A 16,972-nucleotide genomic window follows, 5' to 3' on the forward strand; every position below is an offset into this window, starting at 1 on the left:
TGTAGGAAGGTCCCTTTCTCCCCACATCCACACCAACAGCAGTGGCTTTTTTTCTTTTGAATATGTGCCAGTCTCTGTGGTGTGAGGTGGCATCTCAACGTTGTTTTGATCTGCATCTTTCTGATGATTATTGATGAAGAGCAGTTTTTCATGTGCCTTTTGGCCACTCGTATTTCTTCCTTGAGAAAGTGGGGTGGGCGTGGGAGGATTACTGGGATCATTGGTGGTGGAGAATGGGCACTGGTGGAGGGATGGGTACTCGAGCATTGTATGACTGAAACACAAGCACGAAAAGTTGTAAGTCTGTAACTGTACCTCATGAGATTCAATAATAAAATTTTTTAAAAAATTTTTTAAAAAGAACGTTTAAGTCAATAAAGTTCAACATCACCTTAAAATCAAACACATTAGTTTATAATACAAAACTTCCTCAGTATTTTCATGATATTATAAAATAAGTAAAACTGCATCTTTAATAACAAATTACAATCTTTCAATTAGATTCATTACGTGGATAGATGATGGAATTCTTCACAGAAAACTTTTAGAAAACAAGAAAGAGTACACGCTTTCTGAAGACCCAGAAAATATGAGAAGGTATAAAAAGCAGAATGGTGCCTTGTTTGGACTCTTCAAATCCTACTTCTTTACATCACATGACAAAGAACTGGTCAGAAACCTAAGAAACTGAGATTCTACATTTTAGCTTTCAAGTAACTTTTTTAAAAAAAATTTTTATTGAATCATCGTGAGAACAGTTACAAAGCTTTAAGGATTAAGTTTCTGTCATACAATGATCCAACACCCATCCCTTCACCAGTGCACATGTTCCACCACCAGGAACCCCAGTATACCACCCTCCCACTCCCCACCCTGCCTGTATGGCAGATGATTTTTACTTTATTCTCTTATTACTTTGATTACATTCAATTTTCGACAGAAAACCCACTATTATTATTTGGAATTTTCCCTCCAACAATCAGATCTGCCAAAAAGGCATCATTAGATCATTTGTTTTCTATTGCTGATAATGAAGAGCATATGATGTTGCACAGCCACAAAAGGAGTTGCGTGGTTTTGGAATTCTGGTATTTTAGTAATTAAGTCCAGAGGTATTTCTTCCAGCAGCTGCTGTGTTCTGAGATTGGTTTCTGTGCCTCTGGGATCATGGCTGCTCAGGGGTGGAGGAGACACTCCTGAGTGGTTTTTTGTATATCAGGGAAGGATATACAAAATGTGGCCAAGTAAGAGGCTGCATGGTTTAGAAAAATAGTCCGGGTACCCACATACCGGAGCCATGTTAGTAGAAGCTCAGTGTCCCCAGGATTTCATCTGGAGAAGGCGGGGACTCTGCACCTTTTCCATCTGGGGCACCTCTCTGTTGTTGGCCCAGTCTGGAGTCCGGAGCATTCTCTGGCTTGTGGTGCCCACCGACCAGGATTCTTCACTGCTCAGTGCTGCCTCAAGTAACTTTTTATACCTAATAATATGTATAATTTCATAGACTTTTAAACAAAGAATACATGAACCAACAACATTTTTAAATTATACAACTCAGATTTATGTAAAGGAAATCACACAATTGTTTCCAATTAATGCTCAATATAACATTAAAAGTATATTACAGAGATAGCAGGTATATTATTCTGGCCATACACTTTGAAGGAAAGAAATTCTGAGAATAAACATAACTTTCAACATTAATAAACATATGACCAACTTTAATTTTAAATAGTAAATCTGCTGACTAAAAAACATGCAAAACATTTAAAACACATACACTTCAGCAAAATAAATGGATACTTTTTTCTATAAAACTATTTAAAGGGTTTAAATTAACTTTATCTTTGTCTTTAGTGAATTTAAACTTTATGTGATAATAATATATTACCATTTTATAATTAGAACCCATAAAAATTAAATCTACAAAATTCAAGAAAATTAATCTTTTCAAAATAAGTAAGGAAAAAGGCCTATAGAAATACTGACTACCTAGTCATGTAGGATGTCCAGTATTTGATTGAACCAAAGCACTAAGTATAACAAAATATTCTTGACATACACATGTCAGTAATTTCTTGGAATTATAAAAAAGAAAATCTATCAAAATAAAAAATAGATTAATTTCTTATATTTCATATATTTATAATATTTCTCTAAGAAAACATCTTTAAATAAACTAGTCACTGTCACTGTCATCCCATTGTTCATCGATTTGCTCGAGCAGACACCAGTAACATCTCCATGTGAGACTTGTTACTGTTTTTGGCATATCGAATACGCCACGAGTAGCTTGCCAAGCTCTGCCTTGTGGGCGAGATACTCTCAGTAGCTTGATGGGCTCTCCAAGAGGGGCAAAAGAATCGAACCTGGGTCAGCTGCGTACAAGGTATATGCCTTACTCGCTGTGCTCCAGCCCAAATAAACTAGTAACTTCATAAAATAGGACTGAGTTTGAAATTCACTAGAACAAATTAATAGCAGGCACAAAATAAGCAAATTATCAACAATTGATTAATTTCTCATATTTCATGTTTCTCATTTCTCTAAGAGTTTCTTTAAATAAACTACTTCATACAAAAGAATTGAGCTTAAAAATTCACTAGGACAAATGAATACTAGGCACTAATAGGCAAAATGTCAGGTAGTGCAGCAGGCAGAGAGCTCTCATTGAGCATGTGGCCAGCCCAGACTTATCCTCAGCACCCTGAGCATCATCTGGAACGAGCCCTGAGCACAGAGATAGGAGTAAGTCCTGAGCACACCCAGGTGTGGCTTAAACAAAACCCACAAATGTTTTCCCTCAATTCCCAGTTCTATCACAATCATATCTCAGAGTTCATCCTCACTGGTGACTGTCGAATACACTTACTTTGCTTCTTCATATTCTACGTGAAGAAGACCATCTGGCGTTTGTCTTTTTCTTCTCAGCTCACGTATCATAACAGCTTCCGTTTCCATTCACGTTTCAGCCAAGCGAAGCTTTCACCTGTTCTCGCAGTTGAGTGGTATCTCACCGTGCATTTGTACAAGTTCTTTATCCACTCATCTGTTGTGGGCATTGTTTCCAGATTCTGGCTGCAGTCAACAATGCTGTTATGAGTACAGGAGTGGAGATGCCCTTCAGGCTGGGCCAAACCACAGTCCCAGTAAGGAAGAATGAGGTTCCTATTCTATTTCTACTATTCTTGGGTGTCAGTCTCCTATTCTGTTGTTTTATATTCCACAGATGAGTGTAATCTTTCTATGTCTGTCTCTCTTTCTGACTCATTTCACTTAGCATGGTACTTTCCATATTGACGCACTTATATGCAAAGGTCCATGACTTCATCTTTTCTAACAGTAGCATAGTATTCCATTGTGTAGATGTACCAAAGATTTTTTTTCAATTAATCTTTTTTTTTCAATTTATTTATTTTAATTAGTGAATCACCATGAGGGTATAGTTACAGATTTATACATTTTTGTGCTCATGTTTCCCCCCATACAAAGTTTGAGAACCCATCCCTTCATCAGTGCCCATTGTCCACCACCAGTACACCCAACATCCCTCCTACCCTCCCAAATCCCATCTCCCCCCACCCCACCCTGCCACTATGGCAGGGCATTTCCTTTTGTTCTCTCTCTCATTAGGTGTTGTGGTTCGCAATAGAGGTGTTGAGTGGCCACTGTGTTTAGTCTCTAGACCACATTTAGCCCGCAACACCCTTCCCCCGCATGGCCTCCAACCGCATTATACTTGGTGATCCCTTCTCTGAGTTGCCCTCTCCCCAGAATGTGAGGCCAGCTTCCAAGCCATGGAGTCAACCTCCTGGTACTTATTTCTACTATTCTTCTATTCTTGGGTGTTAGTCTCCTACTCTGTTATTCTATATTCCACAGATGAGTGCAATCTTTCTATGTCTGTCTCTCTCTTTCTGACTCATTTCACTTAGCATGATACTTTCCATGCCGATCCACTTATACACAAATTTCATGACCTCCTTTTTTCTAACAGCTGCATAGTATTCCATTGTATAGATGTACCAAAGTTTCTTCAACCAGTCATCTGTTCTAGGGCACTCGGGTTTTTTCCAGATTCTGGTTATTGTAAACAGTGCTGCAATGAACATATAAGTGCAGATGTCATTTTGACTGTACTTTTTAGCTTCTCTGGGATATATTCCCAGCAGTGGTATTGCTGGGTTGAATGGGAGCTCAATGTCTAATTTTTTGAGAATCGTCCATATTGTTTTCCCAAAGGGCTGAACCAGTCGGCATTCCCACCAGCAGTGTAGAAGGGTCCCTTTCTCCCCACATCCTCTCCAACAGTGGTTGCTTTTGTTCTTTTGGATGTGTGCCAGTCTCTGTGGTGTGAGGTTGTACCAAACATTTTTTAACCAGTCATCTGTTCTCAGGCACTCGGGTTTTTTTCCCAGATTCTGGCTATTGTAAACAGTGCTGCAACAAACATTCAAGTGCAGATGTCATTTCAACTATACTTTTTTGCCTCTCTGGGATATGTTTCCAGAAGTGGTATTGCTGGGTCAAATGGGAGCTCAATTTCTAATTTTTTGAGAAGCGTCCATACTGTTTTCCGAAAGGGCTGAACCAGTCGGCATTCCCACAAGCAGTGTAGGTCCCTTTCTCTCCACATCCATGCCACCAGTGGTTGCTTTTGTTCTTTTGTATGTGGGCCAGTCTCTGTGGTATGAGGTGGTATCTTGTAATTCTTTTGACCTGCATCTTTCTGATGATTATTGATGAAGAGCATTTTTTCATGTGCCTTTTTGCTATTTGTATTTCTTCCTAACCAGTGCCTTGTATATCCTTAATATCAATCTCTTATCTGATGGGTATTGAGTGAATATTCTTTCCCATTCCATAGATTGTCTTTGCATTTTGGTCACTGTATCTTTTGTGGTGCAGAAGCTTCTTAGTTTAATATAGTCCCATTTGTTTATCTCTGTTTCCACTTGGTTGGTCAGTGGCATGTCATCTTTGAATATACCATTAGCTTCAATGTTGTGGAGGAATTTGCCAACCTTGTCTTCAATGTGCCTATGGATTCTGGTCTGATGTTGAGGTCTTTAATCCATTTTGATCTGATTTTTGTGCATGGTGTTAGGTTGAGGTCTAAACCCATTTTTTTTGCATGTGGTTGTTCAGTTATGCCAGCACCAATGTTAAAGAAGCTCTTTGCTCCACTTCACATTTCTTGCTCCCTTATCAAAGATAAGATGTTCATACATTTTGGAGTTTTGTGTAGGGATATTCCACCCTGTTCCACTGGTCTACGCCTCTGCCTTTGTTCCAGTACCATGCTGTTTTGATTACTACTGCTCTGTAGTAGAGTTTGAGGTTGGGGATGGTGGTGCCTCCCATTGTCTTTTCCCCAAGACTTGCTTTAGCTATTCGTGGGCATTTATTGTTCCATATGAATTTCAGGAGTGTTTGCTCCATTTCTTTGAAGATTTTCATGGGTATCCTTCAAGGGATCGCATTGAATCTGTATAGTGCTTTGGGGAGTATTGCAATTTTGGCAATGTTAATTTTTCCTATCCATGAGCAGGGAATACGTTTCCCTTTCCTTGTGTGATCTTTTATTTCATGGAGTAGCATTTTGTAGTTTTCTTTGTAGAGATCCTTGGCCTCCTTCGTTAGGCTGATTCTGAGGTACTTGATTTTCTAGGGCACGATTGTGAATGGGATTTTTTTATGTCACTTTTCTCTGTCTTGTTATTTGCATATAGGAAGGCCATGGACTTTTGGGTATTGATTTTATAGCCTGCGAATTTACTGTACAAATCTATTGTTTCTAGGAGTTTCTTGGTAGAGGTTTTAGGTTTCTCTATGTATAGTATCATATCATCTGCGAATAGTGAGAGCTTGATTTCTTCCTTCCCTATCTGTATGCCCTTAATGTCTTTTTCTTGCCTAATTGCCATTGCAAGTACTTCCAGTACTATGTTAAAAAGAAGTGATGAGAGTGGGCATCCTTTCCTTGTCCCTGATCTTAGAGGGAAGATTTTTTTTTATCTTCCCTCTTAATTTTTCTTCATTGAGGATAATGCTTGCCATGGGTTTGTGGTAGATGGCTTTGACTAACTTGAGGAAAGTTCCTTCTAAACCCATTTTGGCCAGAGTTTTCATCATAAATGGGTGCTGGATCTTGTAAAATGCTTTCTCTGCATCTATTGAAATTATCATATGGTTTTTATCTTAGCTTTTGTTGATATGATGGATAATGTTGATTGATTTCCGAATGTCAAACCATCCTTGCATCCCCGGGATGAATCCCACTTGATCGTGGTGTATGATCTTTGTGATGAGTTGTTGGATTCTATTTGCTAATATTTTCTTGAGGATCTTTGCATCCGTGTTCATCAGGGATATTGGCCTGTAGTTTTCCTTGTTAGTGGTGTCTTTATTTGCTTTTGGTATTAGGGAGATATGTACCTCATAGAAACTGTTTGGGAGATTTCCTGTTTCTTCAATTTCCTGGAAAAGCTTGAGGAGAACTGGTAGCAGGTCCTCTTTAAATGTTTGGAAGAATTCGCTAGTGAATCCATCTGGCTTGGGCTTTTGTTTTGGGGGAGACTTTTGATTACAGTTTCAATTTCCTTGATATTGAGGGGTCTATTCAGGTATTACAAGTCTTCTTGGTTCAGTCTTGGGAGATTGTAGGAATCCAGGAATTTATCTATTTCTTCTAGGTTCTCTTGTTTCGTGGCTACAGACTCTCAAAGAAGTCTCTGATGATGCTTTGAATTTCATTAGTTTGTGTTGTGATGTCTTCTTTTCCATTTCTGATTCAGTTTATTAGGGTTCTCTCTCTTTGTGAATCTTGCTAGTGGTTTATCAATCTTGTATATTTTTTCAAAAAACCAGCTCTTGTTTTCAGTGATCTTTGAATTGTTTTTTGGGTTTCCATGTCGTTAATTTCTATTCTAAGTTTTATTGTTTCTTTCTTTTGGCCAGGTTGGGGTTCCCTTTGTTGGTATTTTTCTAAAGTTTTGAGCTGAGAAGTCAAGTTATCTTGGTCCTTTTCTAAAATCTTAAGCTGTGAAGTCAAGTTATTTATCTGGCCCTTTCTTTCTTCCTGAGGAATGCTTGCAAAGCTATAAATTTTCCTCTTAACACAGCTTTAGCTGCGTCCCATAGGTTTTGGTAGCTCTTGTCTTCATACTCATTCGTTTCCTGGTATCTTTTGATTTCTTCCTTTACTTCCTTCCTGACTCACTCATTGTTCAGCATTGAATTGTTTACTTTCCAGGTATTTGATTTGGTTCTCTGAGTCTGTGTGTGATTAGATTCTATCTTCAGTGCATCGTGGTTTGAAAACATAGTTGATACAATTTCTATCTTCTTGATTCTATTGAGGTATGTTTTGTGACCCAGCACATGGTCTATTTTAGAAAATGTTCCGTGTGCACTGGAAAAGAATGTGTATTCTTTCTTTTTGGGGTGTAAGGCCCTGTATCGGTCTGTTAGCCCTTTCTCTTCTATTTCTTCCTTCAGAGCCAGTGTTTCCTTGCTGAGTTTTGTTCTTGTTGATCTATCCAGAGCTGACAAGGCAGTGTTGAAGTCTCCAACTACTATTGTATTGCTGGCGATGTCCTTCTTAAAATCTGTTAGCAGTTATTTTAAGTATTTAGCTGGTCCCTCATTAGATGCATATATATTTAAGAGTGTGATTTCTTCCTGTTGTAAATAACCCTTGATATATAGAAAATGACCTTCACTGACCTTTCTGATCTTTTTCAACCTGAAATCTATCATGTCGGATACTAGTATACTCCCTCCCCATTTTTTGAGGGAGTTGTTTGCTTTCAAGATTGTTTTCCATCCTTTAACTTTGAGTCTGTGTTTGTTCTGATTGTTCAAATGTGTTTCTTGTAGGCAGCAGATTCTTGTAGGCAGCAGAATGTTGGTTTCAGTTTCTGGATCCATTTTGCTGTTCTATGTCTTTTGATAGGGGCATTTAGATCATTGACATTGAAAGATTATTGTCATGGGATTTTGTGCCATCTTTCTATAGGGGTCTGTTGCGCTTGTGGGTATTTTCTTTCTTGCCTTACAGGAGCCCTTTTAGTCCTTCATTTAAGTTTGGTTTTGAGTCTGTGAAGTTCCTGAGCTGTTGTTTATCTATAAGATGGTGTATTGTTCCATCAAGTTTGAGTGAGAATTTGGCTAGATAAAGTATTCTTGGTGAGGCGTTCATTTCATTGAGTATTTTCACTATATCCCACCATTGTCTTTGGGCTTGGAGGGTTTCCTCTGACAGGTCTGCTGTAAATCTAAGGGGTGCTCCTTTGTATGTGATTTATTTCTTTGACCTTGCTGCTTGCAGTATTGTGTCTTTATCTGTGGCACCCATCATTCTGACTATTATATGCCTTGGAGAGTTTTTATTACGGTTTCTTTTAGCTGGCACCCTTCTGGCTCCTTGGATCTGGATGCTTACATTCTCTAACTCTGGGAACTTTTCAGTGATGATTTCTTTAACTGTGGTTTTTTTTTTCATTGGTGTTGCCTCCCTGTCCTTCCGGTACTTCGATGATTCTAATGTTATTCTTGGAGTCATCTCCTAGGTCTCTGATTCACGTTAGAGCGATTTTGAGGTCTTTTCCCATTGTTTGTTGTTGCCTGTACGATTTCTGCTGTTCGTCTTCAAGTTTGCTGATTCTTTCTTTGGCCGTAGACAATCTACTGTTGAGGAGGGCACCTACTGAGTTCTTAATTTCATCTATTGAATCCTTCATTTGTGACATTTCTTTTTGTAGCTTTCTTATTTATGCTCTCATTTCTTCCTGTATTTTCTTAACTATCCTTTCCCCCATTTTGTTCGTTTCTTCCTTTAATTTTCTGTATGTATGTTTCATTGATTCTTTGAGTTCCTTGAACATCCTCAGCATTTCATCTCGGAATTCTTTGTAGGAGAGATCATATTTGTTGGTACACCCTGTTGAGGATTTGGGACTCTTTTCTTTGTCCTCTACTCATAGTGGAGATTTGCACGGTTTCTTCATGTTGTTGTAGATATATAGAGGCAAAACTTTTAAGTTCACTGTCACTGTTCCCTCTTATTGCAGGAAATAATTCTAAATAAGCTCAGTCGGTGGTGGTCAAACTTCTCCTCGTCTAGAGTTCGTCTTTCCTCTTGGACCTTATTCTGTGACTTATGATAGGCATATAGTGAGGCATTGGAGATGTTCTTTCATATTGGGCTTTGTACAACTTCTTGTATACACTGGAGGAATTGAAGTAGGCCAGTAGATTATTGTCGTATTTTGTTTGAGGTAGCCAGAACGTTTGCCACAGAATTAGATAATAAAGGTTGGGATGTGAGTTGAGAGTGCTGGGAATGGGAAATATGACTGTGGCTGCGTGAGCAGCCGCAGGCCCCACAGAAGGCCACACCCACTTCTGATGAGGCCATGCCCCCAGCCAATCCAGGTGTTAATGCCCTGGTCTACAGACCGATTGAAAAGGATAGCGGTGGTTGCGCAGGCGCTGGTGGCAGAGGTGAAAGCAGATGCCCACTGCTGGGCTGGTCATGGCAGTAGACTTTGGGGAGCACAGAGCTAGACGAGAGGTTCAGGGTCTTGATGAAGAAGTCTGACCATCTCATAGCTGGGTGGCCAGAAGTTCTCATTTTCATTTTATAGCTTAATGCAAATTTTAGAATTTACTCCATGTCCTTGAATAATGCCATGGAAATTTTATGGGAATTTGCTGTTTCTGTAAGCTACTGTGAGTTAAGATGGTCTTTTTTTTTTTCTTCTTGGGTCCTTCATCCACTCCTCAATATTCTCACCCAAAATTAATGGCCTGAATTCATCAACCAAGAGAAATGGCAATTTGCATACAAAATCTGGACCTAACTTTTTTCTTCTTTTAAATTTTTTTTTAATGAAACACCATGAAATACAACTACAGACTTACACACTTTTGCCATTACGTTTCAGTCATACAATGGTCGAGTACCCATATCTCCACCACCAATGTTCCCAGTATCCCTCCCACCACCTCCCGCCCCACCCCCCTGCCTCCATGGCAGGCACATTTCCTCTTACTCTCTCTCTCCTTTGGGGTGTTATAATTTGCAATACAGATAATAAGTGGCGATCATGTTCGGTCTATAATCTACTTTCACCACACATGTCCCATCCTGAGTGAGCCCTCCAAGCATCCTTTGCTTGATGGTCCTTTCTCTATCTCAGCTGCCTTTTACCCCAGCATGTGAGGCTGGTTTCCAAGCCGTGGAGGAATCCTCCTGGTCCTTATCCCTGCTATCCTTGGGTGTTAGTCTCCCATTCTGTTACTCTATATTCCACAAATGAGTGCAGTCATTCTATGCTTGTCCCTCTCTCTGACAAATTTCACCAACATGATACTCTCCATGTCAATCCACTTATATGCAAATTTCATGACTTCATCTTTTCTACCAGCTGGATAGTATTCCACTGTGTAGATGTACCAAAGTTTCTTTAACCAGTCATCTGTTCTTGGGTACTCGAATATTTTCCAGATTCTAGCTATTGTAAATAGTGATGCAATAAACATACAAGTAAAGATATCATTTCTACTGTACTTTTTTGGATCTCCAGGATATATTCCCAGGAGTGGTATTGCTGAGTCAAATGGGAGCTCACTTTCTAATTTTTTTTTAGACAAACACGTGGATTTTCCAAGATTTAGGGTCATCTGGGCAGCCATCAGTGGTCTCAAGACAGGTCAATACAATAAAATATTGCTCCCCCAACCCCACCAGAGCCCAACAAGTGAGCCACTCTTGAAGATGGCAAAGATATCAAGGACAGTTAGTAAGGCCGTCAACATGCCATAGGTACAATGAGAGCAGAGGCTGGGGTAGTTCACATGGCAAATCAGTAGACTATAAAGTGTTATATAAAGAATATAAAAATCCATAAAAGATAAAGTGTTGGGGCAGGAGAGATAGTTCAGTGGGCAGGGCACCTGTCTTGCACCCAGTCTACTGTGCTCCTCCTGAATCCAGAGCCAGGAGTAAGCCCTGAGCATGGCCAGGAGTGGCCCCCAAACCAAAATAAATAAATAAGGTTGTGGCAGTTTCCTGTTCTCTTTTTGGCCATATTGTTCCTCAAATCTAAAAGACCCTAAACGGTATTAGTCTGTTTGCCTGGCACAAGTTTGCAGCTGGAAGATACTTTGTCATCGATTCTATGCTTGCCAACTGTTCTTTCCTGGGTGTGTGTTTGCCTAGGGAATATCCAAACCTTGGGGTTTTCTGTTAGGGGATGATTTCTCATAATAATCTGTCACATCCTCACCCTAGTAAACTCCTTGTTAAATCAGAGATCTTTGAAAGCATGGATTATTTTCTGTCTACTTGCCCAAATGTATATACCTACTCCGTTATTAAACAGTATTTGATACTGTTAACTGAGGTTTATTGAGCTGTCTACTCAATAAATATCACTTGAATGCCTGCATAAATATTTCCAAGGAGTTTATAATGGTAGCATTCAGGTACCTCTATTACGAAGAGGCTTTTATGTTGAGGAGGATTAGTGATTTATGGGGTAAATACTGCTCTGCAATGTATCTTCACACTAACAAAAGAACATTTTAGGTAGTGCAATAAGCCATGCAACGATTACTCTTCCTAAATGCCATGTGTTTTTCATTTCTTGGCAAACAGTGACAGTGCAGTTCCTATTACCCTGTGTTAAATTGCCCTGGTTGTTTGGCAGATTCCCTGTACAGCCATTTCTGACCATTTAGCGAACAAAGATTTTTGAGTGTCTTACTGTACAGACAACGTTTTCATTATATTAGATTCATAGTCAGTGTATGTATGTAATGTGTATGTATTACGTAAATGTGTATTATTATGATTATATTAAGGCAGAGCCTGACAAGCTCTCCATGGTGTAGCACTCTCTCTCTCTCTCTCTCTTCTCATTGGGTGTTCCCGTGACTGGGGGGTAGGGAGTTAGGGTTAGTGGTGATGGTATTGAGAATAAAGATACCCTTCTATCTCCCTCCTGGGAGACTCAGTGAGAGGGATCAAGCCCGGAGCATTTCAGGCCTCTCTCCCGCTCCACAGTGGCGGCATGGCAGCTGTATGTGCCCAATAGCATCAGGCTGCATGCAGTAGGTGCCTAACGTATGCACAAGCCCCTGGAACCAGGAAAGAAACAGATGAGATTCTGAGAAGCTGCAGGGAGAGGGGAGTGGGGAGTGTAGGTGTGGTGTGGGGTTTGGGAGTGGGGCTTGGCTTCTAAGAATGGCCTTGGGAGATCCCTTTCCCTGGGGTGCTCTGGTCCTGGCTGGCATCTAAGAGCTCAGACTGGCATCAGTGCAGAAGAGGAGGAGCTGCAGACATGTTCTACCCCGCCCAAAGGGCGTGGCTGAGCCAATTGAGGTCGTTCCTTGGCGGGCGGGGCCGGTACGGGGTCAGTCAGGTCATTCCCTGGAGGGTGTGGCTGCTCAAATCAGCGACAGCTCCTGGCCCTGACACATCAGGAGAAAAACACCTTCTTCCATGCCTGCAGTGGTAATGCAGGGTGGCGCATTACCATTGTCTCCCACTTCTAATTCCCTAGGATCAGCAGGAAGCCCTACCCAAAGACTCGAAGACAGGGGGCCTCTGGCCCAGGAGAAACCAACAATGAGGGAATGCTCTGAAACTTGACAAGTGAAGCACAAATTCTTTTTCTCGGCAGGATGTTGGGGCAACTCGGGTAGGGCCGCCGTCCCCGGCCACGGCAAGGAGTGACCCCGCTGGGACCCCCTGTCCGCCTTTCCCATGCTGAGCCTGCTCCTTGCGGTCCCACAATTGCGGCCATCACTTTCTAATTTTTTGAGAAACGTTCTTATTGTTTTCCATAAGGGCTGGAACAGTCAGCATTCCCACCAGCAGTGAAAGAGAATCCCTTTCTCCCCACATCCACGCCAACACTGGTTGCTTCTGTTCTTTTGGATGTGTGCCAGTTTCTGTGGTGTGAGATGATATCTCATTGTTGTTTTAATCTGCATCTCCCTGACAATTAGAGATGAAGAGCATTTTTTTTCATGTGTTTTTTTGCCATTTGATTTTCTTCTTTGAGATTTCTTCTGTTCATCGCCCCATTTTCTTTTTTTTAAATATTTTTTTAATTTTATCACCATGTGGAAAGTTACAGAGTTCTCAGGTTTATGTCTCAGTTATATCGTATTCAAACACCATCCCTTCACCAGTGCCCATATTCCACCACCCAAATCCCCGGTATACACCCCGCCCCCCACCCCAACTGTATAACTGATGAATTTCACTTCATTTTCTCTTCACCTAGATTACGTTCCATATTTCAACACAAAACTCACAATTGTTGTGGGAGTTATACCCCCCAAAAGATAACCCTAATGAGGAAGCATTTGATAATTAGTTTTCCATTAAAAGATTGTATATTTTCAGGTTTTAGAAAAGGTTGCGCGGCCGCGTCCCAGTCCCGAATCCTGGAGCCGTGTTAGTTGCTGCTCAGTGTCGCCAGGGCTCCATCTGGAGAAGGTGTGCTGTCATTGCCCCATTTTCTGATGCGATTGGATCTTCTTGTAGAGTTTAACCGGTGAATATCTTTTCTCATTGTGTAGACTGTCTTTGAATTCTGGTCACTGTTTCTTTTGAAGTACAGAAGCTTCTTAGTTTAAGATAGTCCCATTTGTTTATCTCTGTTTCCACTTGCTTGGTCAGTGGCATGTCATCTTTGAAGATATCTCTAGCTTTAATGTTGTGGAAGGTAATGCCAACCTTTTTTTCAATGTACCTGATGGATTCTGGTCTGATGTTGAGGTCTTTAATCCATTTTGATCTAACTTTTGTGTATGGTGGTAGGCAGAGGTCTGAGCCCTTTTTTTTCATGTAGCTGTCCAGTTTTGCCAGCACCATTTGTGGACCTAACTATTTTCTAATATATGGGATGCTTCTGCAGAATGTCCTGGCCCTGCGCCAGGCTGTCTTCACTGGAGCCCCTTGGAGGGGGGTGGGTTGAGTTTCCCTCCCCACCCCAAGCAGAATCCCAGCATCCAGAAACTTCCATAATCCAGCCCCAGCCATGCTCAAGGCCACTCTACACATGCTCGGATGATCCTCACCCATGAGGGAGCCAACAGAATATCGCAGGTATGTGGGACCACTGGCTGAGATCTCCAAGCCTGCTTGGATCGGGACTGGGCCTCCTCCACCCAGCTCCCCAGTTTTCCAGTAGCTTGACAGTTACACCCACAAACTGCCCCTGGTGCCATGTAATCTCATCAATGGCCAAGATCCAGATACCTCTTATACTTTAGTCCACTGATGTACCTAAAGTAAGTAGCACACATTTGTTTGGTTTTAACATACTTGCCTGTATAAAGGCTAAAGGGGTCCAGAATGAAATACAACAACCTTCACACACTTCCCTCTTATTGTGGTGGGAAGATGCTTGCTGGTGGGGTGGGCATTGAAATATTATCTGTAATGAACTATTGTGAACTACTGTATAAAAACAAAATGCATAAAAATTGCATAAAAGGAGATGTTTCTGAACTGTGAGTGTAAAAACAGGCTTGAAGTTAAAACCTGAAAAACAATACCACAAGCAAACAATCCACTTAAAAAGGCAAGGGATGGGCATTTTACATCAGATAACATAGATTTCAAATTTTAAAGGCTATAAGGGACAGAGATGGTCATTTCTTAATGATTAAGGGTTAATAAACTAGTGAATAATGTGAAAACAAAAATGTTAAACATAACCTTCACTAGAAAGATATAAGAGAGGAAAAATACAGAGTTTATCTTGGTATTTTCCTCTTGAAATATTTCTCTATGATGCTGCCCTGGGAATTTTCATTTTATCTCTTTCACATTCTCTTAATCAAGTGTTCTGCTTGAACACAACCATTTCATCTGTCTCGTACCTTTCCATCTTTGGCAAGAGAGAAGAGTCTAGTAGCTATACCACTTAATTGTTGAGTCATCCAGGAGACTCTCCTTGGTAACCCCCAACTGAAGTAAGGCTGGTCCTGTACTCAGAAGATACCCAGACTAACAGTAAGAGCAAAACATAGAGTTATAGCCACAGGAAGGAAAGATTCTTTTGCTAGCAATTCAGTTTAGGCTGCAGGGTCCACAAAGTATGACAAGGACACAAGATAGCAGTTTTCCCCAAAGTCATGGCAAACATCTACTTAGTTACAGAATGAGTTAAAAGCAAGAAGGAAATGTAAAGCTGGTACAGAAGGTCTGGCAAGTCATCTGACTCAGCCTATGGAGAGCATTACTGAGATCATAAAAATATAAAAATAAAACTAACACGTGACTCCATGACCCCATTTCTTGGCTTCAATCCTAAGAACACAAAATTATCAATTTGTGTTAAGTACAGTAGCCAGAATATGAAACTATCTGAAGTGTTCAACAGTATATGAATGGATAATATTGGGTGTGTAAAAATAAAAAAAAAAAGAAAGGGCGCGCAGGCGGCGAGGCAGGCGAAGGAAGGAAGAAGGCCAAACTGGTTGCTCGATCGGTTTATTTCATGTCCATCTCCATTCTCCTCTGATTCTCCTCCTGCTTCTTTCTCCCCCATCCTACTTCATTCTCTCTCTCTCTCTGCCTCTCTCCCGGCTCTCGGTCTCTCTCTCGATCAGTGGATCTGGCCCCCGTGGATCTGGCCCCCATGAATCTGGCTCCGTGGATCTGGCCCCAGTGGATCTGGCGCCGTGGATCTGGCCTGATGGATCTGGATCTGGCCCCCAACCCACTCTTACAGCCTAGTTAAATCTCCACCGCATGAGGGGGTTGGGGCATACACATAGGTGTGGTCAGCAATAGGGTAAGGTTCTTTTCCCTCAGGGGATGCTTCTCCTAGGACTTAATTCTCTTTCAGCAGGAGGATCCACCCAAGGGCAGAGTCCCATGAATGTGTTTCTCTTCTCCTCAGCCAGCAAACATATAAGAATTCATAATATTAATCATTTTGTATGGACACAATAAGAGATGCATTAAAGCTTATAGAATTGCTCTCCTGGGGCCATCTCAATCTCAGACTACAGTGCTCAGGCCAAATCAGTCTTTCCTAGCCCTGGCAGGGTCCCAGTCTCATAATTACTATTGGATCATGACAGTATTTGTCTATGATCAAGCTCTTAACTTATAGTTAAGAATTAGGCACTTTGGCCAGGCCCATCTCGATGCCAGGGTAGCACATAACTCACCGCTTGCCCTGGATCCTTCCCGTCCCACGTCGGGGACCCTACTTTGGGGTGCTAGGAACTGAGGGCAACTGAGGCTTAAGTGGAGAAAGCAGATACCCAGGAGGGAATATCGAGGCCAATTAAGTCTTAAGTTATAAAAACATAATATTGTCTTCTTGTGTCTATACAAAAAAGACATAGCTTTAAAGTAAAATATTCAAAAGGCATAAAGAGGAGAGAAAGGCAATGTTATAATATTCAGTGTCCTAGGAAGTTCTGACCTTACCAATTAACAGAGTTTGATTAAGGGAAGAGCAGATAAACTGGTAGAATTGGTTACAGATAAACAAAGGAATGGGAGTGACTCGGGAGCACTTTGATGGGTGTGACTGATAAACCTAAGCTCCTAGTGGCAAGGGGGAAAGGACAAACCAATGATATCCAACAATTGGGTGCATTCAAATATAAATATACATCATGGAAGACTAGGCAGTTGTAAGAAAAGATGAAATCCCACACTTTGCTACAATGTGGATGGAGCTGGAAGGTTCGTCTCAGGTTAAGTGAAATAAATCAGAGTGAGAACAAATGTCAGAGGATCTCGCTGATCTGTGAAATACAGAGAATCAACACAACGGAATAGACAATACTGAATGAGGATAATTCTTCAGGCCTTGATTGCAAATCATAGATTACCAAGAAGCAGGGGTGAGGGGGTGGGAAGACACTGAGTTGGGATGGTTCAGCAATCATGAAGAAAGGTCTCGGGCACTTTGGTGGTGGTGCA

Source organism: Sorex araneus, chromosome 1 (genome assembly GCF_027595985.1).
Source record: "Sorex araneus isolate mSorAra2 chromosome 1, mSorAra2.pri, whole genome shotgun sequence".
Classification (NCBI taxonomy): domain Eukaryota; kingdom Metazoa; phylum Chordata; class Mammalia; order Eulipotyphla; family Soricidae; genus Sorex; species Sorex araneus.